This window comes from Pezoporus flaviventris, unplaced genomic scaffold, assembly GCF_033815535.1.
Source record: "Pezoporus flaviventris isolate CSIRO_AGI_PZ_B2104156 unplaced genomic scaffold, CSIRO_AGI_Pfla_v1 ptg000015l, whole genome shotgun sequence".
In the NCBI taxonomy this organism is placed as follows: domain Eukaryota; kingdom Metazoa; phylum Chordata; class Aves; order Psittaciformes; family Psittacidae; genus Pezoporus; species Pezoporus flaviventris.
In genome coordinates this window covers 42,215,695-42,243,233 of record NW_026892563.1, presented here as the reverse complement: position 1 = coordinate 42,243,233, position 27,539 = coordinate 42,215,695, and positions in this window count along the sequence as shown.

Here is a 27,539-nt window from a genome sequence, read left to right as displayed (position 1 = left end):
CGTGTTCTTTACAGAAATGCCATTGAGGTTGGCTTCCAGGATGGTCACAAATAATATCCCAGAAGAAGAAAACTCAAAGTGTTTCTTTAAACTTGTTTTATTTTCATCGCAACAGTGCTACCAGAACCTTAGCATGGTTGCCTAGTGTAAAAGTGCAGTTCTGAAGGAGTAAATTGCCTGGACTGCCCAGTAAGCCTTGGGTCTAAAGGGGCAGCTGAGGGAATGTATACACGAAGGCCAACGGGAGTTGCTTAAGATCAGTAAGTCAACTAAAATTACTACAAAAGGCAATGGTATTCAGGTCACATACCTGAATAAAGTCCTGCATGTAAAGATGGGTACATATGTGCTTGGCCATGATAACAACTGGTTCCTAATCCTTTTGTTTGGCTTTTTTAGACCATTTTTAGACCATACAAAGTGTGCAACTGCTTGGTTGTTCACACACACTCTATGAACAGCAACAGTAGCTAGGCTTTTTTAACAATGACTTTCACGTGCATGCTTCTGGCTTTCCACTCAATTCTTCCCATGATCACTTCCCAGAACCCCTACCACACAGCACACTCTGGTCCCTTTGAATTCCTATATCCCAGAACCTGCTAAAACTTCCAGTGTGCCTCATATTGTACTGTGGAAGTTCTGTGCAACTGCTGAACTGTACAAATACTAAAATGGCCTCTACCCAGCCACTAACATCTGTGAAATTTCATACCCTATAAACCTCTGCTTTCTGTTGAAATGGAAAACTAGCAACAGGTTCAACGTGTATTGGGAACACGCAAAGATGAGCAGAGAGATGGACAATGACGACACATTCATAGACAACTAATCTCCTTAGAAACCAAGTTTAAAATATTTCTCTTAACACTAGAATGAAATTACTGTAAGGGAGCAAATGAAAACATTGCAATAATTCTCAGCCATTTTTCCTGAGCACCCCACTTGCTTTACTTTTTCTTAGTAATTTGTGTGTTTAACTAATACAGGCAGAAAGTCTTTCAATTCCCAATTACTTTATTCTCAGACACCTAGATTCTCACTACACGTATTTGTACATTTACTTTCTGCTGTTAGTGACCTATAGACTGGCTATACTTCAAAGGAAGCTGCCAAAGGAGAGAAAAAATGCAGAATGCTGGTCAGATAAATTAGCTGTTTACTCCATGCTACGCAAGGATTCATAATTTACAATTAGCTAGTTGCTCAGAGCCATGAATTTCAGAAGATCATCCACACCTAGGAAATACCAGCTGCCACCACTTGAACCTGATGCACATTTGTTACTGAAGAAAACAAGAATTAAGGATGGAGCCAATTAGTTGGTCTAACCAAAGCTCTTCCTAATCCACCACTGCAACAGGAATGGTGAGTGAGGACTTTCTCAAAGCCAGCTGCAGCTGTGAGGGCCATGGTGGTCAGCGTCAGTGACAGTAGTGCACAAATGCTCCGTGGGACCTCAGCTGTTTCTCTGGGTCTCGTAAATCATGTCAGCTTGCATTACTGAACGACACAGAACTGTGGTCTTGTTGCTGAAGTAAACAGCATAGTGGTTTTAACAGTATCTCAGTTATCTGGATCCAGAGGTTTCTGACCCAATGTCTAATGCTACAGTAAATAGAGGAAACCACACAGAGTGCTTGTGTAAAGGAAGGCTGGTTTACCACCGATTTCTTGCCTATTTCTGTTACAGCAGATTCCCACAGGCAGATACACACTATAGTTCAAAAACCCCAATTACCCAACTATTACAAAAGCATTGGAAACACTTCTTTTTTTTTTTTAATTTATTTTGAAACAGACTTCCCTACTGATCAAATAAGCTATTAAAAACCATCCTGTTATTCACAAGCATGCCCTTCAAAATGGGGTAATGTGCAAGCTGAGATTTAGGACACATATTCCTCTAGCCAGTAAAAAATGAAATTCAGGGCTAATAAAGCAAAGCAAATTACTCATTTCTCCAAAGTCCAACTCAAACCCTGTATTTTCCAAGCAAGACAAAGAGTGTATATAGATCACAAATGAATCATTTCTATACACAGAAGTTAGGTTTTTTTTCCTGCATGCTTTTGCTAGCTAGAAAGCACATTTTTCAAAAGGAAAAAGAAGGTGTAAAAAAAAATAAATGTATAAAGGCAAAAAGGATTTATTTATTGAAAGATCATAATTGGTCATAGTATACAGCATTCATCTAGAAACTGCCTTGGGCTTCCTAAACTATATGTAAGGCTAACAAGGGATGAAATATGTGAAAAACACAGGTGATTTTTATCCTCAGAAGCTAAAAAATCCCCACCTTTTTCACACTGCAGAAAGCTAAATGCACCATCAACAGGATGGAGCAGTTGCAATGGATGTTAGATATTACCACACATAGAAGAGTAATGCACACTTCACATAAAACAGGTTGATGACTAGTTTTCCTCCCTTGGCCTGACAAGAGTCTGAGGTGGTCACTTTTTAGAGTATGCTGTAAAACTTCATGAATATATTTCTTCCCTCTTTCTCATACACACACACACACACACACAGAGGTCAGAAAGAAGAGGCAGTCTGAGTAACAGCCAGTCCAGAGCTATTATGATGGGGCTATACACCCAGTGACCTATCATCACTTGTGGATGTTAACCTAAAGTAATTGACAGACACATAGTTTAAAACAAAATAGATCAGTATCACGTTCTAACACTGATGTAAATAAATTACATCACAATTGCTGATGTAACACTGCTGTAAACGATACTTTGGCACGAATTTTTTTTTTCCGAGTCCCAGATTGGGACTGTGGTCATATGGAGTCTTGTTTGGTTTGGATTTTAATTAGAATTCTTGTCCTAGAAGTGGCATGAGAAATACATCTTAAATATGTTTGTGCTTACTCGGCAGGAGTTGCTAGTCACCAGAGAGCCCTTCCCTTTATGGTCATTGGAAGAAATTAAGCTCAGTCAAAAGTGAAACAAGCCACTGCCACCCACCAAGTTTTCAGTACTCCATGTGCAGTAAAGTAGCACTTTCATTCTGTTTGTAACAGCCAAATACTGACATTCAAAAGGAAAAACACAAAACAGTCAGTGAAGATATCATTACTGCTGACTTTGAGAATCTGAACTAGATGATCTTAAGGCCCTTTCCAACCCTAACCATTCTATGATTCTATGAAGTTCCTGACCCTGCACATGAGATTTGTGCCATATTTCCAGAGCTGCCTTTCCGTCTACTTCCTCAGCTCTATAGATGCAGAAACTACACACAGGTAAATATTAATTCACATGATGGTGATAGAAGATAGAGATAGAGGAATGATGCTTCTACAGGACTTCAATATAAATGTGACACACTTCAATTGCTTATCAGTAAAACCTAGTATTGTCAGAAAAGCCATCAAACCTGGGGAGAGGACACTGCTGATATTGAGGTGGTCAGGTTACACCAGAGACCACACATAGACTTGTTTTTAGGGGTAAGTGGGGAGGTGGAGATAAAATAGAAAGACTTCCTCACACTAGTACCATGTACAAGAAGGACGTTTTCTGCTTTGCTTCCGTACCATCACCCCTTCAAAGAGCATGAACCCAGACCTTACAGGCAGAGAGTTTCAATGTCGTTAGCAGCACAAGATCTAGCAGAAGGTGTCAGGTGCCAAGTGCCATTTGGGATAGACTTGATCCTGCCCCCATGGCGTACAGGGTGAGAATTGCAACACTGTGGATCTGTCTGGTTAGAAATTGTTCATACCTACAACCCTGTCATGGTAATAAAATTAAACAGCTTCCAGAATCTAATCCGTCTTTCCTTAGTAGCACCACTTATGAATTTTGCAAGTACTACAAAGCTAGTCTCAAGTTTGTGTAAGTAGCCCAAGAGTTTCCTGTAGATTTTTTTCATTACATCTACCTTTTTGAGTTTGTTTGTTTTTAAGAAGGTCATACGACCTCTTGAGCAAAACATTAAAGAACCTGCAACACATTAAACATCACATTTCACCCACAACACAAACCACTTAAATCACGATTTGTTTATTTTCAGTGAGCTCTAAATAAGACTCTTCTACACACTCATTTAAAACAAAAACTCCACCCTAGCAGCACCCCACATTGAATCAGAAATCTCCACCATTTGGTTGCTTATGCTGCTGCTACTCATTTTGCTGCTGCTCAAAAATCCAAACGCCTGGTAAGTTTTCGAGCACAAAATGCTTTGCATCAATAATTTCCTCTTCCTACCCTGTATTTCACAGATTACCTCCATGATGAATTCGTGTTCATCCCCAGACCCCTAAACTGCACAATAAAGTTCCTACCTCTTCCACTATGAAATATCTTGACTTCAAATTCTGCTTTCCAATACGGAGGAATATCCTGAAGAAGTGAATAACAGGGTTCTAAAAAAATTCCTTTCCATTTGGGGAAAAAGAAATCCACATTTCTCTTCAACATATAAAAAGCATTTTTATTCTGATCAAACATTATTTCAATTATATTAAAATGCTTTGCATACTACTTTGTTATATATGTAGCCTAATGTAACATTATGATGAAATATTTATGCAAAGAGATTATTCTGATGAATGTCTGAAATGTGTAAGAGTAGAATAAATTCCACCACTGCCTCCACTCACATGCCTTTTCTTTTGTTTTGCATCTATCAGTGTGCAATTGTTTCAAAGCAGTTGTTTTGGGAAGTATTTCCCAAAAGTTTGGAGAGGTGCAGCTGTGATTCCATTTCCTATTAACTGGGGTTGATGCGAGATATTTCTGAAGTTTCACAACATGAGAAGTGTTCCTGCATTTATCTGGACGTGCCAGGAAAGCGCTGCACCAAGGGAACAGAACTCTGACTGAGCAATCATGAACCACCCGATTAAACTTCCTGAAGAACGAGAGCTAATGTTTGTGATTTTAAAAGCCAAGCAAGTCAACTTTGGTAAGATAGAAGCTTTCACCGATTAAGACAGTTGCACACAGACGCACGGATCAAGGGTTATGAAACGTATCGTTAATGACTAGGATTTTTAGATCTCAGTGCATTGACTGCAAAGAAGTAACTTACGTTAGAATACATTAATTCTAACATTAGCAATTTTCAGTCTGGAGACAATGTGGAAGGAAAGATGTGAAAACAGAGACAACTGTCAGAGCTCCAGCAGTGTAAACGTTATTTTAGAACAAAAACGGTTACAGATCCAAACCCTTTTGTTGCTGATGGCAGACCAAAATATGCTTCTGGCTATGCTGCTGTAAACTTCAGGAGACACTACATTAGCTACAGTTTAAGCAGGTATCTGCATCCTGAGAGTAAAGCAGAGCACCCCAACATGGAAAGAGATTAAATAATAATCTCACTTTGCTTTTTAAAAAAAAATATGTATTAAATTTTGATTTCTCTCATCTCTTATACAGGAAAAATATACTCACAAAATACAGATGGAAACGTTTCCATCGACAGCCACTACTGTGAAATGTAATTTTACCTTGACATTAAAAATCACATTGTTGACATTTTATTTTCCAATAAAATCTCTTTTATGGATCATTGTGCAATTACCCAAGTCACGGATCTGTCTTTTATAATTCCATCTTATTTAGCTGAATGGGCAACAAATGTGTTAAAATACAGAAATCTTGTCATCAAAAGATTTTTCACTACCTAACTTCTGACTACTGAAAATGATTTCTATCTTGGCCTTAAAAATGTAAAAGCTCCTTGTAATACCTTTCTTTCTGTTATAAACGATGTCTTTAAAGAGCAAGCCTGAAGTCCTGAACAAAACATAAGAGTATTTTAAGACTCTGAAGAATCACAGCTGATCTGTGGGCAAACTGTTAGCAGGAGCTGTAATTCAGCTAGGGGATCATGGTTCCTATCTAAAGCATTTCCCAAGGCAGTGAGCCCTGAGGGGGTGAAAAACAGAAATAAGCTCTTCTAGGTGAAGCTGCAGAGCAACTAACAGCAGAAATATGGTCTCAGCCTAGTAAATCGCTTTCCCACATCTACTTTCCTCCCTAAGGAAAAGAAGAAACTCTTTTAAAACAAAGGCGAATGGAGGACAGGAAAAATAACAATTAATGGCATCTTAACCATTTCATTTTTATTCTCTCCTTTCTATGACACCATTTCTACAGACTGCCTATAAAAATATCTGTTGTATTTCTTACTGGAAAATAAACTAATGGGGTTTTGGTAACTTCAAGAGGTACTAGTGGTATGTTATTTTAATGAGCATCTCCTAGGTTCTTAATAGCTCCACAGCAGCTTTTGGGGAGCAAATTCCTTCAGAAGATCAGCTATGGCTCTGTACTGTATCCATTTGCACAAACACATCACTGTATCCAGTCAAGCAAACAGAACCAAGTAAGCATGGGATCTACTTTGGAGATACCTGATAATTTTCTAAATAGAAAATGGAATTTATTTCATCACTGCTAAGTAAGAGGCTGACCCTTTCACTCTTCTCTTAGCAAGAAGAAGGTATGCCCCATGGGACAGGCTGCCCATCAGGCAAGGCAGGAGGAAGACCTGGAGGGCTGGGATACTTTCTCCCCTCTACCTGCCATGTGGGCTTGAGCAAGTTACTTCATACCTCTGAGCATTTCTTTCAAAGAAAATATGTTGAACACACCATTTCAGAGAATTTTGCCCCTTGACATCAGCCAGATTAAGAAGCCAGCACATCCAAAAGGAACTGTCCCATAAGGTCTAGCAAGCACACTACTAAGGCATAGTGCAGAAAAAGCAAGGGAAACATAGACTCAGAATCAATGAGGTTGGCAAAGACCTTTAAGATCATCAAGTCCAACCATTACAACATGATCTCTGGTGGAGGTGGAGGGTGAAGGCTGTCTCTACTCACCACCTGAGAGGCAAGTCCAAAGATACTGCAGCCATGTAAAGATGCTTTTGTAGGATTTGCTCTAGAGGTTGTCATTGAGGTTAAACTTTCAGAGGACTCTGTCCATGGGCTCCAGAGCATTCCCTCTGCTGGGGGCTTGGTTCTGGCATCTAAATAGCTTCGAGACAGTGCACCCCAGGGAGCCACTGCACCCTGACATTCTTATTATGTGCTTGTACAGCACACAAATATGGACAAAACCTATCATCATCACTTTCATACTCAAAACAGTATTTCCATGGGACCTTCACATTTAAGGCAGCTGAAGAGGAACTCAGAAAATTCAAAGGATTCAAAGGCTCTCTCAGCCTGATCAGTGTTGAGCTGTAAGGCCACAACACTTTCAAATCATTTCTTGCCAGTAGGCAATATTAGAATAGACAACAGGATGAATAACTTACTGATTGCATTATTTTACATCATCTTCACTCACAAACCCATTTGTTTTCACCAGAACGTTTTTAAAAGCCATCTAAATGCTCTCCAAAAGTAATTTCAATAAAGCACTGGTTGTCCATTCACTTTTGCACTGCCACTTCCCTCTGGTGTGGCTGAATGATCAGTGACCTTCTGAATGCAGCCATCAGTTTGTCAAATGAAACACCAAGAGAAACATGGACTAGAGCAAATAATGGGATCCTTTTCTAACAGAACATGAGCAGTGCCTATCAGGTAGCTGTGAAGTTTCTTTGCATATGCATAGAATGATTCTCTTCTATTTGAATGTCATGTATCCACGACTGCAGTGACATTTTGGATAGAAAATGCCCATGTCAGAAGACTCGATCTGGATCACACTATGCTGTTTCAACCTACTCACAATTATTTTGGCTACAAGCTTCTGGTAACCCTAATGTGCAAATGTGGAGACTTCTACCCTCTGGGAAAACATCTGTGTCTCACAAATGAAGAGCACACTCTGAACCAACTTGTGAAGTGAGAAGATACACGTGGCACCCACTTAGCACAAAAATCCATCCCAGTTCTGCATGGTGCTATAAAGCCAGAGGCAAATACCAACATTTTCTTAAGAATTCGTATTAGTTCAGCTTCCAAACTGCCACTTGGTTGCAAAAACATTATGAACGCATTACGAACATTATGAACAGAAGGGTGTCATCAAGCGATGATGCACTGTGTGAGATTCACTAAAACAGAAAGTACAGATATCTACCAGTTGCACTTCAGAGCAAGAGCTGTTTCATACCAATAATCTTCCTAGTTTAAATGTGAGGAAAACAATAGTGTAAAAATCTCATATCCAGCAAAACCTGTTCGTGTGCGTACACTAATAAACAGAAATAGTTATTGATTGTTCCTGCCCACGGCAGGGGGGTTGGAACTAGATGATCTTAAAGTCTTTTCCAACCCTAACTATTCCATGATTCTGATTCTAAACTAAAGATCAGGTAGCTTCTGACATCAAGACTTACAGACTTGCCCTAGGCAAATCACAGTAAACGTTCATAGTATGACTTCTATGGCGTCTTAAACCCAATGGTAAGAGATGTTCTATCTCGAAGTCTCCTACTTGTTAGGATTACACTCCCACAGCTGCTTCCTATTCTAGTGAAAAGGAACCAGTGCAGGAGCACAAGCAAATGAGCATACCCACTTTTGCTTGTCCAGTGTTAAACAACAAAATACTAGTCACAAAACCTGATTTTATTAAGCTGCTGATGACAATCATTACAACGAGAAATTTTAGAAGTAGTTTACATCAAGGACCATGAATTGCCTCTGTGACCATCAATACGGAACTCTGCACCCAGAAGGGCCACAATGAAGAAAGCACAAAATTTATTCTAGGAGAAACTAAGACAAGCAGGATAACAAAGTGCATATTTACTAACGCTTGTAGAAACAGACCAGCAAGAAACCATTTGACTTGGCTGAGCATTACCTGAGAACGTTTTCTTGGAGAAAATGAAGTTTGTAATGACAGCACATTTTGTGCATGAAGAATTCTGTAATCCTTTTAGTGGCTGAATAATAGTTATTTCAACTTACTTGGAACCCAAGGACTGAAACAGACATGAGATTACTGACTATATTAAATAAATGCTAGAAACTGCATTTCTTGCCCTTGACAGTTATTTAGAACTGTGACAGAATAGGAAGTAGGAAAGAAATAAGGCAGAGGTCCTGGCAGAATGGACCAAAGTAGAGGACTCATCACCATTCCCAAATAATAAACGATACGGGGCTCACTTTGCAAGGCACATGTGACACTGGCTCCATTTGTTTTGAGACTGTCATCACAGCCATTTTCCTGCAAGTAGAAGGAGGGCATGAAACCTAAGCCACTCTTCAAAAAACTATAAACAAATTCAAGAAATTAGAGCTTTCTTCCCCCCCTCCAAAGGGGAAAGACACGATTAGAAGGCACAGCAATGGGATAAAGGATCTGATATTGTCAGAAATTCTTTCCACCTTATTTCTCCATCTTTTCCTACAAAACCTTGATACAACTCTTCTTCCTCACCGCTCTCCTCTTGCTTAAAATTTGTGATTGTGATCATCTGTCCATGCGTTTGTGGGGGGGGGGGGGGGGGTGTGTTGAGGGACAGAAAGTAAGAAAGCCTGACTCCAGCATATATACAGAGCCACAGAGTTGGTTTTAGAAGTTAGGTTCTGCATGTGGAACCGAGGAGCAGAAAGTGAACTGAGACACCAAAGGAAATGAAACATTTTGTAGATTTTAATTCCATCCAAAGGGAAAAAAAAAAAAAAGATAAAAATGCCCCGATAAGGAAGAAGGAAACTTGCAATGGGATATCAGACAATAAAACCTAAAATAAATAGATCTTAAAACATAACAGAAGACGATGGCAAAAAAAAAAATGGCTATTTTGACAAGCATTCAAAGTTTTACTCAGTGGTTTTCTCTGTTTCACTCCTTCCATCCCTACCTCTACCCCTATTAGCCCCTGTTTCTGGTTCTGAAAATCACATGATCTTCTGCTGATCTGATCCAAATCAGTAACTGGCAGATAACTATTCCACCAAAAAAAGAAAGTCACTAAATTTGTTTTTCTGTCACAGCAGAAAAACAAATTTCTTCAGGGAATGGCCCAAACATCTCAACAGAATGAATGTGTACTGCTCTTTCCTCATTCAAGATTGAAACTTGACGTGAGGTAATAAATCACTTCTATGGGACAATGAGTTGGAATAGCTGATCCCCATATATATAGGGTTGTTTGGGGATATTTCCTCTTTTTTTTTTCCCCTAGGGATGCCATTAAAGCCATCAAAACCGACTCTGGAGCTCCTTCGTAAGAAAGGCATTCCAGTCTGCAGGCAGTCTTCAGAGCCCTTCACAACTTGGACAACTCCAAGCTTCTGACATCTTGTGCTGGACAGTCGCCTTAGGGAATCTACTACACAGTCTCCAGCTAATAAGGCATATATTATTTTCTTCATTATTGAATTCCTTTAAAACAAGAAAAGCCATGTAAAAGCTTCCTTATGGGAGGACTTTAAAGTTGATTAAGCCAAAGACTTAAAAAACTTCAAAGACTATTTCTGCAAATTTAGTTTTTTGTTAAGTAAGGGAGAAGGGAAAACTCCGACAGTGATTCTCCAAACCTATTAAGGAAACAAAACTAACCTACTTAAATACTCAATGGCAATCATGCTCTGGCAGAACATCTTCAATTTAGTAATTTCCTGAATCCAGCTATTAGCATCCCACACAAATTTTACTCCAGTTTTAAGAAAATACTTCTTTTTTTCCTTTTATAATTAACGTTATTAATTAAAACCTATGTTGGGTCAGAGGTTAAAAATGGTACGGTTATGTACTGATTCTGAAGCGGGAAACAAGATTATTATTTTCAGCCAACTACAGGTTTTTTATGATCTTCAGCAAGTTAATTAAAAAGCAAAATAATAAGAACCCCTCAGCTTTTTCTATTCACCCTTTGGCTTATTAATACTTATTAAGCTCTTGAGGATGGAAATTATTAATTCTCCATTTAGAGCTTGATAGGGTGGACATTCTATCCACTGTGATGCACACAGTACCTCATATCACCTCAATACCAACACAATTTACTAGCAATAGGAAAAAAAATCTAAAAAGTTGCCTGCAGGAGAGAATTAGGGAAATTCGTAAGTGTAAAAAAGGAGGATCCTTTAAAAGTACACCTTTTAGTTCACTTGTCAATGATCCATATTAAAGTACCCTATTTTAAGAAGAAAATTCCAGCAAATACAAAGGTTACTGGTTCACTTACTGTTTGCAACAATCTGTGAACACGCCCCTTGTTAAAGGCATGGAAGAACATCAAACCACAGGGTGTTGACTTCAGATGCAAGGCAGGCAAGGGAGTGACATTCTGGTCGATGTGTCCAGCCAGGATGATTTAACATGCAAAAGCACTGTTCTTGGCTAGAATAATGTGCAGATGGGCCTGGAAGTGGGAGATGTTTACTTGGAAATAGTACGTAAAGGGTATGCAAAATGATGTGGTGCGTCTGTTCAAGTAATGATCTGTGACTCCGAAAAGTATAAAGTGATGGAAGGCACCTACTTAGAGATCAGAGTCTGGCTCAGTGATACACTGTTTGGCTAAAGATCTGAAGTACCACAAAAGGGCTACGTAGAAGAAAAAAAAAATCTATTCAGAAGCACGCCACCTGCTTTCCCCACTCACAGCTATACGTGTATTTACCCACCATCCTTTCATTAAGGCTGAAGTGTGTCCCTTTTTTGTCTGTATCAACATGAGGCTTCATAGACATTAGTTTGCTGTTTAAGAATTTCACACTGCTGAGAAGTGAAACGATGAATGTTGTCAGGAAGCGAGAGAAGATATCTATCATGCCAAAAAACCTACATAAGTAATACAGAGATGATAGAACCTATTCTGTGAAACACATGAGCATAACATCTTCACGAGCCCATGGAATAAGGATCAAAACTAGAAACCAAACTAAATATTCTCTTACCATGTTCAGTTAGTATCAGCTACAATAAAACTGTGCAGAAAAATTTGATGCTAATCTGCTACAAACATTACTGGAAAAAATATTTGCAAATAACAAATTTCAACTTCAAACTATTCAACAGTTTGAAGTTGAAACTATTTAACAACTGGCATTCACAAGGAAATCCCATACAATTCCTAGTTACATCTTCACAGTTGAGTTGAGGCCAAATGAATCTCTTCTGTCTTGCAGACAGCCCTCAACAAAAACATTTAATTCCTAAACTGACTTGAATTTAATACAGTCCTAAGAAGCTTCCCAGTAACTGGAAATAAACTATTTGCTAGAAAGCTTCTAAAAATACATATATTTACCAGCTAACACAGCGAGATGCAGACACTGAATTCTGACCTCTGTAGTTGCTTGTTTTACAGTAAAACAACAGAAGAGTCTTCTAAGTGTACTTTATCAGCTAACTGAATAGCAAAATTTTGGCTTAAAAAGACAGCAGATGAAGTTTGTGTTAACTGGACATGTTTGGTGCAGTTTAGTTCATTAGAAATAAGATTCTCATCAGTAACTCCATCTGTCATCTAGAACTCCAAAGAGGAAAAAAAAATCCATAGCAGAAGTTGTATTTTGGCCATTTGGATGTAGGAAAAAAAGAAATCTAAAAAAATAATCTGAAAATGAAAGCATTCTTTCTAATAGCACTCCATTTGTTACTCAGAATAACATACTCGTATGAAATTCTCACAAACAAAACTCCTGACCTTACCTGTGGACTATTCTCTTCCCCTCTATTTAAGAACATTGGGACACAACAAAAATGATTACTGAAGAGGCATAATTTCAAAGGGCCAGGAAGCCTTTTGAAATTCACAAAGGAGCATATCCCTGCTTCATTTTTCTTGCCTGTAGGTATGAGAAAATCACTCCTCAATGGGGCTGAGAGCAGCTTTCTGCATTAAGGACTTCTCTCAAGCACAGTTAGCAGTGGTGACTCTTCTCAGTGGGGTCATTATTCTTTTAGAATTGGAACAAAAGATACATGATGCTCCCATTGCAACAGGGAGACAACAGTCCCAACTTGATGTCACTTTTCATTCTCGCTGGCTCCCTCTGTTTAAAATTGTCTTCTCACCCTCTTGACAGACCAGCATAGCTTCAACTCCAGTGAACAGTGGAGTAAATAAAACAAGATTCTTGTATAGCATGCACAAGAATTTGGTCATCTTCAGAATGGTAAAAATAAGAGAAAATAGTTTCTGAAATAAAAAAGCCTATTCACCAGTACTACAATAGGGACAAAACCCCCAAACCAACCATCACAATAAAAAACACTGCAGGAAACAAGTATCTGCCACATAATTTTGAATTTCTACTAAGCAAAAGAAATTTTGATGAAAGAGTATTTGCTTCAACTATTCCCCAAGTCTGTCAGTAAAAATGTTCCAAAATAACAAAGAAATAAACCTAAAACCCTAGAAGAGATTCAGCACTGAAGTGCTTCTTTAATCTATTCCATTATTTCTAGCCTAAGACAAAAATATTTCCCTTTCAGAATCATTATGTATCATATTAAATCCATCCATTTGAGTCACAGGTGTAACATGGAAAAATAACCGTATCACCTTAATCAAAGCAGGTTATTTCCACTATCTAAAGCTAATCCAAAAGCAGACAGATGGCTCCAAGAGGCATTGTTTTTATCGCACAACAGACAGATGTTTCTGAATTGTTTTTTGGCAATTGTCAGATAACCTTGCGCATCTTGTACATCAGCATGTGAGCTCTCTCTTAGCTTCTAGCTTTAACCGTTGCCATTTATGCCTCAAAAACAAGGAGGCTGACAGCTTGAAGATGGCAATGCCTTTGCACCGTGGAAGCTTCCCTGCAGCCATGGGAAGGAAAATCAGCTACAAGAAAGGAACTGTATAGCTGTCTGAAGTCAAGGAGGCAGCTGCAGCTGAAGGAACTGGCCAGTTTCTTCTGGTCCCAGTTCTTAAGTATGCACATATTTGTTGGAATTACATCCCTAAATAAGCTCTGAACATTTATTTACCAGGAATAGTACTGCCACTGTACCAGTTCCAACTTGAGATTTTAAGTACAAGACAAAGATTAAAAATTACAAAGTTAAAAATAAAGTTAGATGCAGCAGACCCTTAGGGAAACAGACAGACATGTATGTGTGTCTTACAGGAATGTGTGAAAACCAGCAGCACACATTCAGATGACAAAACCTATAAGCGTGGCAGAAAACATAATGGTAGGAGGAAAAAGCATAAAGCTTTGGCTCAAGGACTGAAATGTAACAATGCTAAAGATCATGAAGACTGCAAAAAATACAAAAAATACACTAATAGGGAGAAAATGGAAATAAAACCTGCAATTATGGCTTATTTATAAAAATGCTAGGACATCCCATGAACTATTAAATCAATACAAAGAATACAGACATACTCTTTGGATTAAGATTTTGAGAGTTCACTTAAGTCTAGTCACAAGTTTTTGACCCACTCAATACTACCATGTATTATTTATTATTCAGCATAACGTGGTTTTAAGTATTTGCTTGGCACGCTTCCTGTAGTAGTCTTTATTCTCTATATATTCTACATAATACTGCAAAACTATTTAACTGACTGTACATAGCATACATTTAGCAGTTATTTTTCATAAATCTGTGAATCTTGAAATTAGAGTTGCTGTTACGCTTCTATTTCTTCATCATGACAACTCCAAATTAAAAAGGGCTTTGAGGAACAACTGGATTCCCTCCCACTACAGCCATTTTTGCTTGATTTAAAAAGATGAAGGCACAGATGCTTAATGAAAACAGAAAAAAGGTTTAAGTTGCAATTTGTCTTGCCTTGCTAAAGAAATGTACAGATACATCTACACGTCCATGTATTCTTTCCTTCAAATAATCTTCTCAAGACCTTCTAAATCCAACTCAGTATTAGAATTGTCTCTGAGCTCCCAATATCTCCATTTACAACTGTAGCATGCATTGAAAAAGGCACTTAGGAATTTTTCCTTTTAGTACACTCTCTTCCTTAACACACATGTGCATTTCAAAAATCACCTGCCCTCCTGATGATGAACAACTTCTATAACCAACACAAAGCACACCACTTGACCAATATCACACACCCCAACTTGCACATCAGGGGTAACTCTCCACACATTTTCAGTTTCACCTTGTTTTCTCTTTGATACAGCATCATGTATTGCTTTGAACCTCTTGGATTCTCTTTAAAGAAATGCTAGCAGTGTAAGAGAAGTAGTTCTGCTTTCAGATCATAATCAAGACCTGATGACACTAGCATACTGCCTTCTGGATTGTGTTCTTTTTATGCAGTGGAAGTATTTATCCTGAAGTCCGTGGGTATTTGGTCAGGTCTGTAATCCACTTGGTGCAACAGCCAGATAAAACTATACACACAAAACTATTTAAAGTTTGTATGTGTGCATGTATTTTTCCCATTATTTCTTAGAATCAGAAACTATTAGAAATGCCAGACTGTCTCTTAGCAATAAAGAAATAGCAATCTGAGGAAGGAAAAAGACATCATAATTTCCTGTGAAGAGCACTTAACTAAATAGATGGGAGTGCAGTAACTGATATGAAATCAGGCATTTGAAAATTGCACTGAGTGGCAAGAAAAGTTCACAAAGCTCTTCTGCGGAGATTCTTCCTAGGCCTGTCTACATCAACAGCTCCAAGAGTATTTGTTTGGCTTGGTTACAGTTTCAAGCAGTAAATTTCTTTCTTATAAAGAGTTGAAAGTCTCAACCTTGTTTAAGGGTTGCAATGACAACTAGAATTAAAACTCTCCATTAGCCACAGTTGCATTACTCCATCTTCAAATTCTCCACCTCTGAAATACAGAGCAAACTCTGGCCACCAGAGTTTCCAGCTGCTGTGGGACATAGCACACTGCCCTGCTGCTCTTAGGAAAGAGCATGACCACGTCATCTCACAGACCTGATGCTCTACCAGGTCAAGCTAGTCCAAAACACGGCCAACTGCGTGCCTCTGCACCAGAGCCCAAAAATGAGGAGCACCTCCCCAGTTGGTGCCCTGCCATAAAAAGGGACCTCACAGCCAGGAAGGCAAGGGGTGAAGTGCCGCGCTGTGCAAGCACATACCCACCAGCCTTGAACCACCCTCTGCCTAACAGCTCCTGATGAGGGCTGAAGAGCATGGGGCAAACACACCCCTTGTCCAGACCCACGAGGAGACAGCAGCTGAGTGACAGCTGAATTTTTACTGGGAAGTAATAGTTACAATCACCTTAGAACTTCTAGAATTGTTATCTTATTTAGGTTTCTCTGCTATCCAGGGAGGCCTGTCTATGTAAGTAACAAAATGGGAAGTGGACATGTATGAAATAAATACTTTTCACAGACTTCTCACTAAAATTGTAATTCTCAATTCACAAAATTTAGATTATCAGGACAATTAAGCACTCAACTGATTCGAATTGCACTGAGTCAATGAAAATTAAGCCCTCAATTTTCTGCTGAACATTGGAAATTCTCCCTCAGACAAGAACATCTTTAGCTGCACAAACAACTGTAAGGTAGGAACCAGGCCAAAAACGATGACCAAAATAACTGTGCAGGCTTCCTATTTCTCTAATGTAATCATACTGGTCTGAAATTATGTATATATAGGTTGAGGCAGAGGGATAGGACAGAATGTAAATATGTTAAATGACTAGAGCAGATAAAGGTTTAAAAGTGATTCTTTTTCATCATAAGAATATTTATCCTTTATTTTTTTTCCAAAATGATACCAGTCCCTACATCATTGTCCTCCTTAATCAAATGCGAAAATTAAACCAGAGGCACTGATGAGGAAAATATCAGCAGAAATGCACTTCAGCTTATTACATAATACTTTCTGATTAGAGCCTCAGCAACACTTTGCAGATTGAGATACATGATTATATTTTTAATTTGGTACAACTGAAATGTTTTATTTTTATTTCAATAAATGCATTTCCTCTCTAAAAATCAGAATTTAAACGAGAGCTGAGCTGCACTCCTGGGACAGCAGTTTCACAGAAAACTGTATGGGTACAGTGTTAAATCCTTATGTTTGTTTGGTTCCTATTCAAATATGTAAGATGTTTTTTTCTTAGAAAGGCATGAATAAGATTTTGATAATTCATAGAGAGAGGAAAAAGATGCAGATTATTCAGACAGTGGAAGACAGCTTTTGGGAACAAAGAATATCTTTGGAAATTACAGGATCTGCTGGTTTGTTTGCTCATTATAAATAGAAGTCTCATTTTTAAACACAAAATAATATAGTACAGTGATTTACCTTAGATTGCATTTGATATCTTTCTGTAGCTCTGATTCTTACTTTTGAACATCCAAAGAGATCTTACCAATAAAGGTAACAAAAAAAGCAGCTCCTAGATTTGTAACATTTAGATTTAACCTGTCCAGAAATCATCAATCATACAACAGACTTCCCTGTTTTGAAAATACAGTATCTTTGTAAAATATTTTTCTACCTTTAGGGGAAAAAAACGGGGAATTCCGAGTTAGCTTTGTGGAATATATGCAGAAATAAATATAACTCCAGTCTAAAGTATGGCCCATAAATCCATAGTATTACGATTGCCTTATAAATCAGTTATTCTAATAAAGAAGTACTCCACAGTGTATCATTAAACAGCTTCATCATGTGGATACTGCAAAAAAATGAAAATTAAGTGTTGAATGTTGATTAGCTAATAGGTTAATTAAACTTTTTAGTTGATTAACCATTAGTTATTTTCACTATCTTGTTTTGCCACAAGATTGACCTACAGCATTTCCTAGGTAAGGGAAAATATACCTTCCAAGAGTCTTTATTATACTGCTTTGATCATTTGTCCTCTAGTGAAAATGTAAATACTTTTGCCACAAGGTAAGCAAATCTGCACCTTTTGAACTATGAAATGTTTACCTTTTAATTCTGCAGCTGAAAGGGAAATATTCTAGGCAAAAAAAAGCTAGACAAAACTGATGCAATCTATACTGATGCAAGAAGAAAGTCTAGCCTACTTCTTTAATGTTGTACAAAACTTTTAGAGACCTGACACTTAAACTTGCACAACAACCTTATTATCTCCACTAAGAGGAAGATGGTAGAATGTATTTGGCGAGTGGAAGCTTCCCTCTGCTAAATTCCCTTCCACCACTCAGAACAGGATGTGCAAACAGCTAGCTTACTGAGCGGCCTGCCTGTTTCCCGAGTGTGTTGCACAGATTTATCCTGCTCAGAGGAGACGCAGTTTCAGATGCCAAGTACCATGCTCCAGGTACAGCCATCTGTTTGCTACTGCATTTGGCCCTTGCTTGTTCTTTTTCTAGGTTTCAGTCCAGGCCTCGCCTGATGAAGAGTTTTTCTGAGCCTCCCTTCCTCTGGAAGGCTTGGCATCAGAAACAGAGAAGGAGTACACAGGAATACATGCAGCAACCTTACCATAGCTTCATTTTTGGTTCCAGCACATGGCTGTTGGCTGGATGGTACTTTATGGGCCACACATGAGGCTAACACACTTGTGGACTGCTTTCATGCTAAAATTAAAATGAACTCTTCGTAGGAGGACGACCAACTAACTCCAACTACCATTCCAATCATAGATGCACAGACTGACTTCAGTGCTCCCTAGCAACACTTCCTTCCCACAACTTCCACACCTCTCCACAACTTGCATGCACAGTGCCATAAATGGCACTTCCTCGCTTCTTTCTCTGCCCAAGATTTTTCTTTCAAAGCCAAATCAGTGGGTGCCTATATACAGGACAGCTGGTCCACATGGCTGTTGCCACACTGAGCCAAATCTGCCTTTTACACAAACCTTTCCAAGCAAAGAAATGAGAGCAACAATAAATCCACTGGCATTGCTATCCACTTGGATACAATTAAATTCTGGTGAAAAAGCACAACGCAGTACCCAAAGGCAAGGAACATCATCTTTACCTGTACACTGGATACCTTCATGGCGTGCAGCACATAACACGGTACCAGGGTTCCTTTCTTTCCTGAAGGCAAGAATTCCTGCATAAAACAGAATATAACATTAAGTATACAACTTATGTTAAACTCAAAATACAAAAACATATCCCTGTGTGGCTGTTCCTCTACTTCAGATACAACTCCCCTAGAACAAATGATTTCAAATAGCTTCTTCATAAATTCCTGGGTACATCCTTGTAGAGACACAATAATGGGACTGGAAGAAATGACCTGCAATCAGGCTGTGATGAAACCGGGCCTCAGCTGTGACCCTGCAAAGAATGACACGTGTGTGCCATTAAACTTACAACTTGATCCCAGACTATGGCACACCATTCAAAGACTGAAATCTTTGTGAGTACAGGAATTAAAGTGTAGAGATAAAAATAGAAGGGACCAATTTGCTGCCTACTTAATAATACACGTAAAACAGTGTATGAGAAGGTGAAATTGTTCACTACATTAAGCACAAATTTGAGCTTGAAGTGTTTGGAATGGTGAAACAAATATCAGATGCAGCTCTTACTGTTACACTCTTTTTCATCACAATGGCTGACCTCTGAAGGTAACCCTTAACATGACAAGCAAATCTATCACTTCCAAAATGAGAAGCACTGAAGGACTATACATGAAGCCGAAGAAAACTGCAGGGTGATCACTACCCTTCGACATCCAGCTGCTTACATAAATGTCTACATGTGGAAACAAAAGCCAAACCCATGTTTTGCACCTGCTTCATAGGCAGAGTGTAGTAGCTTGGCTAGACATGAAAACTCCTAACAAAAGATCTGCCATGAAGTCCCTCAGTGTCAGATTAGAAGTGTGAAATGTGGTATCAGACTGTAAGTGTAAAAAGTGTGACACACACAATTACCACGTGCCAAAACCATTCGGGGAGATTGCAAGGAAAAGGTGAAGCGCTCACACACACACTCCCACGTGCACCAGCAGAGATGTCACCTCAGAGATGCTCTGGGGGTGGTGGTGCTCTAAAGGACCTCCTGAGGAAAGGTAGGGTGCTCATAGGCAGCCTTTCCATGCCATGCTGCTGCAGCTTCTGCTTCACAAACCTGTCGGATTTTGAAAGCTGCCTCAGTACCATCCCACATTGGCCCTCAGACGCTTTAGGTCTAGGAAGGATGCACTACCCCTTCTCTCAGTTCTTGCTCTAAGGTGGGATCTGATCCAAGAAAAGGGAGACCTTCAAGGCAGATCTTAACTAACACCCTCACCTATGTATTCCACAGAACCAACATTGTGAATTATTTCTATGCTTTGCCAGACAGGAAGAAGCAGAGCCTGGAGAGCAGAACACCCCTGAGAAATGGAGCCAGAGGAAACTGGCGCTTCTTCTGAGCAGAAACAGGCAGTAGAATGAATGGGGCTCCTGGAAAGGCCAGAAATGTGACAGTTACCATGTGCATAATATTCTTCAGGCTATGTAAAGAAAGAGTCACAGGATCTCGCTGCAATTATTCCTGCTTACCTGTGGGCCTGCAGGAAAACTGAAGAAGGTAAGGCACAGTTTTAAGGGGCAGATGATACCTTGTATCTCCTAAATCCTCCATCAAATACACGCAACACTACACACAGGTCTATAGGGTACAGCACTCAAACTGTTTTCAGATCCATGCCTTTAGATAAACCTACCAGCAATGATTCCAGCTGAGGAGATAATGAAGATAGAACTCACTTCTCATTTTCTTGTTGGTTTTTGCTTATGAAAAATATATACTTCCTTCTTATTATGTTAGAGCTATTATTTTATTACAGCCACATTGTATATTCTTATCATCAAATTGCCATAATTTAGAACTCTAGCTCAACCCTCTAATACCATTTGTGTCAGAAACTAAAGCGTCTCTGAAGAACACCATTGCATTATTGGTCTGAATAACGAAAAAGTGGATTACATTCCTTTTGCCATTGAAGCTGTCTGTCACATACAATACAGATACTGCCAGTACAGTGGTTAACTGCAATGACTGAAAGATAGCTAAGGATATTTTCTGATGCTTGGATAGCATTTATTGCCTTCCTAATACTCCCTGAAAGAAACCTCGTAAGTGACAGACTCTTCTGATTACAATCAGAGATGAAAAGAATCCCTAAATTAATATGGATATAATTTGGAAACAATTCTTTGGTTTTCAATGGTTCAGTGATAATACCATTTTATACACCCTGCATTTTAAATCCGTTCCAAATGTGCTTACCTATTTTGTCCCTAGGGCATTAGAATAGATGGCTCAATGAAAACAAACAGAGCCCAGGGTGATGAACTTTAAAAAGCAGACAACATACTATTACTAGAACTGGATCCAGATTTTGTGATAAAAATTATTACACTGAAGTTTGGTTCTGGTCACTGAAACAAGGTATAAATTATAAAGCAGCCTTAATATCTGATGTGCAAAATATCCTCCAACTCCCAGGAAGACAAGATTCTGATTGCATATGAATTCATCTGATCTGTTTCACAATAAGAAACAACTTGCCTAAAACCAATTTTGGCTATAGGATAGATCAACAGCAAGAAGATATTATGGTTACTTCATGAGCATCTGAGCCAAGTTTAAACCTGTGCCGGAAAAGATGCTTCAAAAGTGCTGTAAAGGGAAGTTTTATAGTAGGGTAGCCACTATTAAGTAGATCAAGATAAAAATGTGATTCAGTTTTTGATGTTCTGCAATAAAAGGTAATGCATTAAAGAAAACAAAGTCTACTTTGTGGAGAGGAGGAAGAAGTAAGAAGCAGCAGGCTGCCTCCATCCTGGAGTGACTGCGAAATGAGAAATGAAAGTAAAAGGAGCACTACTTATGGGGGCTGGGTGTGCTTTTATGCCAGAAGAAACCAACGAAATTAACTGATGTAAATGTGCCAAATACTCCATGAAACAAGCCAGGTCTGGAAACACAACCCAGAAAAGTCTTTGCTCAGCCTCTCCAAGTCTTCTCTAAACAGATGCCTTGAGTTATAGCATGCCTCATTTAGACTAAGAAGTTCAATCCAGACCACACAACTATTCACTGTCTACCCTAAAATTTCAGTGCTGAGTCTCCTGGTTCCTTTAACCTGTTCAGTTCTCATTAGAGCTCCATCTTCATTTTTAGAATTCAAGCAGAGGAAGGGTTATCTGGGCAGTGGTAATGAGAAGGGAAAGCATGGCAAGCAGTAGTGGTGTGGTGGGAAGCCATGGAGGTCTGCAGGTTCTGCAGAAAATAAAGGCAGTAAGAAAGGCCATCCATCACAAAAAACAAAAAAATGGGAATATTTCTGAAGTTTTGATAATCTTCAGTGTTTTAAACTGAACATGAAACTCCCCTCGTTTCGTCTCCCAAACTGAAAACTCACTTTTCTTCAAGAAAAACCTACTAATGAATCAACTACCAGCTAAAGTGGAGTGCAACTCTGTGACCTATCCCATCATATATGCCAAGGGCACACTTGGATGCTGGCATTTCTTATCTTTATTCTTGACTTAAATGCCCTTTTTAACATGCTCATTAGTGAAATTTTCTAATTAAAAAAAATGCAACAGCGAAAAAGACGCCCTTTCCTATACAAGTCACATGGAACCAACCCGAATACCTACATGATTCATTATTTGAACTGGCAATTTCACATCCCAGAGCAGTTCTCTACCACTTCTAATAACTGAAAAATTTGTAACAGAAGTAGGCTATTATCTTTTTTTACGCACCTGTCACAAAAGGCAGAACATAATTCATTCTATAGAAATAACGGGGGTATTCTGCCTAGAAAACCTCAGGAATCCAGAGGCTTAGAATAATTTGGCCATTTTTAAGAATTGTAGGTGAAAGTGTTACTGTAAGAGTATCTGAGTGCCCCCCTTTCCAGACACCTCCTGCCTCCTCCTTTTTTCACCCTTCAATGCTGCAGTCTGTCACAGTTGCCAGCACAGTTAGTGTGTCATTTGGTTTCATACCCTCTTCTGTCTTACTTTTCTTAAGCCATGTTTTCTCACCTCTCCATTTAAATCACCCTCTTTCTCATCTCACTCCTTCTCTTTCTGTTCAGCAAGGTCAGGGTCCTACAGACACCAATGCATTCCGACACGTAAGTTATGATGTGGTCCACAAGAATGATCTCCATTTAATTACATCACCCTCCTCCCACCCCATCCACTTCACACATTATTTTTGTAGTATTTCCAGTGCTCTTGCGTCACTTTTGTGCCCTTTTTGATTTGTGACAGTTTCTAAAGCACCATCTTTTCTAAATGATCTGGTTACACCATGAACAACAATGCCTGGGGGACAAACCAGATATTGTAACAATACTTTCTACCCTCTCCGTCTATTCCCCTACATTAGCAAATCCAGATACCTTCTTCCCCAGACTTCTAGCTGCAAAGAGCTGAATATCTATGTGATAAATCATCATATACACATACACATCTCATCTACAGTGAAGAATACGGTCAGACCGCTGCTGCCAGTGTCACAAGCCAGCCACACATCACATGGCAGGAGCAAGCCATTTGCTCTTTTGATGATGACAATAATAGTAATAATGCTATTACTAATAATATCATTAATTCGTTGCAAAGAACTTGATTAAAAATGGTAAGCACACTTATAAATTTTAGTCACAATTTGCATTCACTTTTTACCTCAGATTGTGCCACGGCAATCCTCCAGTGCTTGTGGTCAGACATCAAGTTTTCTGCCTCAGTAACTGCAGGAAACTGACATATTTTGTGCATATCACTCTTCGAAACCTCTTCAGAACAGGTCACATCACATCCAGTGACTTTCTCTCGGGCAACTCAACCTTTAAAATTCAAACCTCAGCTTGTACTCTGTTCTAGGACTACAGCACAGAAACATGAGGTAAACTGCAGCGCTGTTCGGCACTGCTCACAGCTGTACCTGTGCTACCTGCCCTGGGTGCTCTGAACAGGGATGAAGGTCAGGAATGACTCGCAAGGATGGTCACAAGAGCCATTTTAAAAGGGTACCTACCCTAGCTACTTTTAGTGAGGTTTAAAATGCACACAACTGTACCGACTGTGGGTGCTCCGTCGCTGGCAATGGCGGGCTGCAGGGCTGGCCGCTGTGGGGAGCGGCAGGGGCTGCCCTGTGCCGGACACAGCCGGTTCCAGCCGGATCCGGCTGACCCGCTGCGGGGCACGGCTGAGCCCCTCAGCCATGGTGATGGCACCTGAGGGCGAAAGGGTGAAACATTGCCCGGCACTGAGAAGTGAGGGGAAGATGCGTGAGGAACGGCCTTGCAGACACCAAGAGCAGAGCAGGAGGAGCTCAGGGTGCCCAAGCAGGACCATGGAGGACCCAGTCTGGAGTAGGGTTATCTGAAGCCCACACTGGAGCAGTTCATGAAGGACTGCAGCCGGTGGGGAGGACTTGTGCTGGAGCAAGGAAAACTGTGAGAGATCAAGTGTATGGACTGACCATAACCTGCCATCTGTGTCCCCCTGCGCTGCTCAAGGGGAGTGGGAAGGAGGTGGAGGAGTTGAGAGGTAAGGACTGAAACTGAGTCTCGGACAAGGGTGAATAGGGAGCAAGGTGTTTTAGTGTTTGTCATTGTTTCTCACCATCCAAATCTATTTTAATTGGCAATAAAATTAAACCAATTTTCCTCAATGAGTCTGTTTTGTCTGCTTTACCAGTGATCGACCTGTCCTTATCTCCAGCCATGAGCTCTTCTATTTTATTCTGTCTTTTCTATAGAAAATGGGGAGCAAAACCATGGCTGGGGAGGGCGTCTCTGGCAGCCAACTAAGGTCAACCCACCACAACTGCAGAAATACAACCCCACTGAAGGCAAACACAGACATATCTCATTTCTGTCCCACCACCGCCACAGGCTTTGTGAGCCAGAGGATCAACACTAAACACCCTGTGTAGACTGCACTGATTATGCAGGGATTTGCTGTGGTTTAAACCCAGCTGGCAACTAAGCACCATGCAGCTGCTCACTCCCTCCCTGCCCCTGCCTTGGCAGGATGGGGAGGAGGACTGGGAAAAGGCAAAACCCATGGGCTGAGATAAGAACAGTTTAATAATTGAAACAAAGTAAAATATTATAGTAATTGTAATAGTCATTGTAATGAAAAGGGAAATGACAAAAAGAGAGAGGAATGACAAGTGATGCACAATACAATTGTTCACCACCCACTGACCAATGCCCATTCCAGTTCCAAACAGCAATCAGCCCCTCCCAGACAATCACCCCATTTATATACTCAGCATGAACATGCCATGTTATGGAATATCTCTTTGGCTAGCTCGGGTCAGATGCCCTGTCTCTGCTCCCTCGCAGCTACTTGTGCCCCTTGTCACTTGCAGAGCATGGGAAACTGAGAAGCCCTTGACTTAGGGTAAGCACTACTTAGCAACAACCAAAAAAATCAATGTTTTATCAACATTTTTCCCATATGAAATACAAAACAACACTGGACCAGCTAATAAGAAGAAAATTAACTCAGCTGAAACAAGGGCAAGATTGTAAGGGTAAGATTTAAATTAATTACTATTCAGTCAATAGAGAGGATAACTAAGGGATTCAGCTATACGTAAGTTTAGATTTCATGTATAAAATAGCCATTAAAAATAATGACACATCAATATTTCTTGCGATTTAAAACTTAAAGCATTATCGATGCACTTCTATTTTAAGATGAAGTTTCTCAGCTACTGGAGTTATGAAAAAAAAAATTATCCCCTATGATACAATTTGGTGCCATTAGTTTGCTCAGGATCTCTTTATGCAGGCACAGAAACCACATTTTAAAATAGATGTTGACTTCCCTGTTCATACCAATATGCATTTACTGTGTAGCCTAATGACAGCATCAAGAATGGGAAACCTGACCATTTACCACTAATGACCATATTCTTACTCAGGTTGCGTGATGTACTTGAACGTCAACAGTTTTTTTCCCCTCGGCCAAAAATAAAGCGCTTGTGGGTATATAAAAAGGTAAGCTCTACAAAAACACTTCACAGACCTAAGTATCCCATTATTGCTATTCCCACAGGTAACGATGCAGATACACTGTGTCCTAAGGAAAAACTTTTGGTACCTACAATGCTGATGCCCTAATATCTAGCATTTAGGTACAGAGCAGCTAAAGCTTCTTTGCAGCAGGTATTCTCTATGCAGGATAGGAAGGAATTAAGCTATTCAAAAAGGCATTCCTTTCTAACTCCTAGACAGCCAAAGAGACATTAAGCAAGCCCAGGGGTTGGTTGTCCTGAAATCCTGCCCTCATCTACAGCCTAAACAGAGAGAAAGGCCTTCAGGAAAGATAACAACTGCACGCTTAGTGGCCAAAGCACAAATTAAGCCGCTTTTTGAATGCGACCTGAAAAAAGAAAGTAATCACCACTTAACTAATACCTCACAAGGAAAAGTGTCCAGGCACTAGAAGACTGAAACCCAGTGACTTTTGCAGCCTGAAGGAGCTTAAAGCAGCATCTCCAAGTCTCCCACGATAATATTTACTATCAGGTAATACACAAAGTTGAAAGAGCTACCTATGATCCTCTCAGTGAAACTACAACATGCTGCTGAAAAGAACTGAAGATGTGTGAAAAGGAGAAACCTGGGAATCTGGTCCCTGTTCCCAGGACTTTTTCTCTAGTTTGAGAATGAAGCAAATCTCCTCTCTCCTCCTGCTTCCACAATTTCATACTGAACAACCACAACTGCACAGTGGTGCCTCCACACATTCAACTTAGTACAAAGGTATCACACCCATTAGCACGTGTCAAGTATCCCTTATATAGCATATAGCTTCATATTCCTGATTGGATTTAAGGAGGATTTTATATGTTAAGCTGATCAGATGAAAGCAATTACAGATGTAAAAATGTTTTGAAAACTCTAACTGCTCATGAACTGAGACTGACTTAGAGTTCTCTGACAACTGATGAGATGCTTTCAGGATCCAAAGCTTCAATTAAGAAGCTTCCATTTTGTCAGAGTGCACAACTAGATCTTAAGCTAAATCTATGTATGTCACATAAAGAAGCAGCAGATTCACTTATTCCTTGATCGCCATATAACCCCTTCAAGAACAAAAGCCATCAACAACGGAGAGTACTCGACTTCCAGTGTAACCTCACAACACTTCCATGTCTTTTAGTGAGACGTGCTCAGAAAGCTATTGCAGTAATTCCCATATTTGTCTTTGTCCTGCTGCAGGGAAATACACATCCTCTGTGACAATGATGGTGTATCTCATTAGGAGATGCATTCTGTATGTTGGAGATATTCTCCAGTGAGTTAGATGACATATTCTAAACACAACAACAGAGCCAGGCTTAGATCAAACAGCAGTAACTCCTTTTTAGGTTACAGTGAGGCTTAAAAGATTTATTTGATGTGCAATAGGCTGTTCTTCAAAGCCCACTGGAAAAATGGAGGATTTTCTAAGGACTGGAAGTACTTTGTCCTTGGCTGCATTTTTGTTGCATTCCTTGCACATGCTAAACTATGATGTGTGGCTAGCAAAATAAAGAGAAACCAAAATCAGCCATATATACTCTCCTGTAATTTCATCTCAAATGTGTTGAAAATATGTATTGCTTACTTCATCATAAACATGCAATTTACCTTGGACATGACTGAATACCTGTCATATTTAATAGCTGCCAGAGCTATCAATTAAACAGAATTTTTTTTATTCCTATT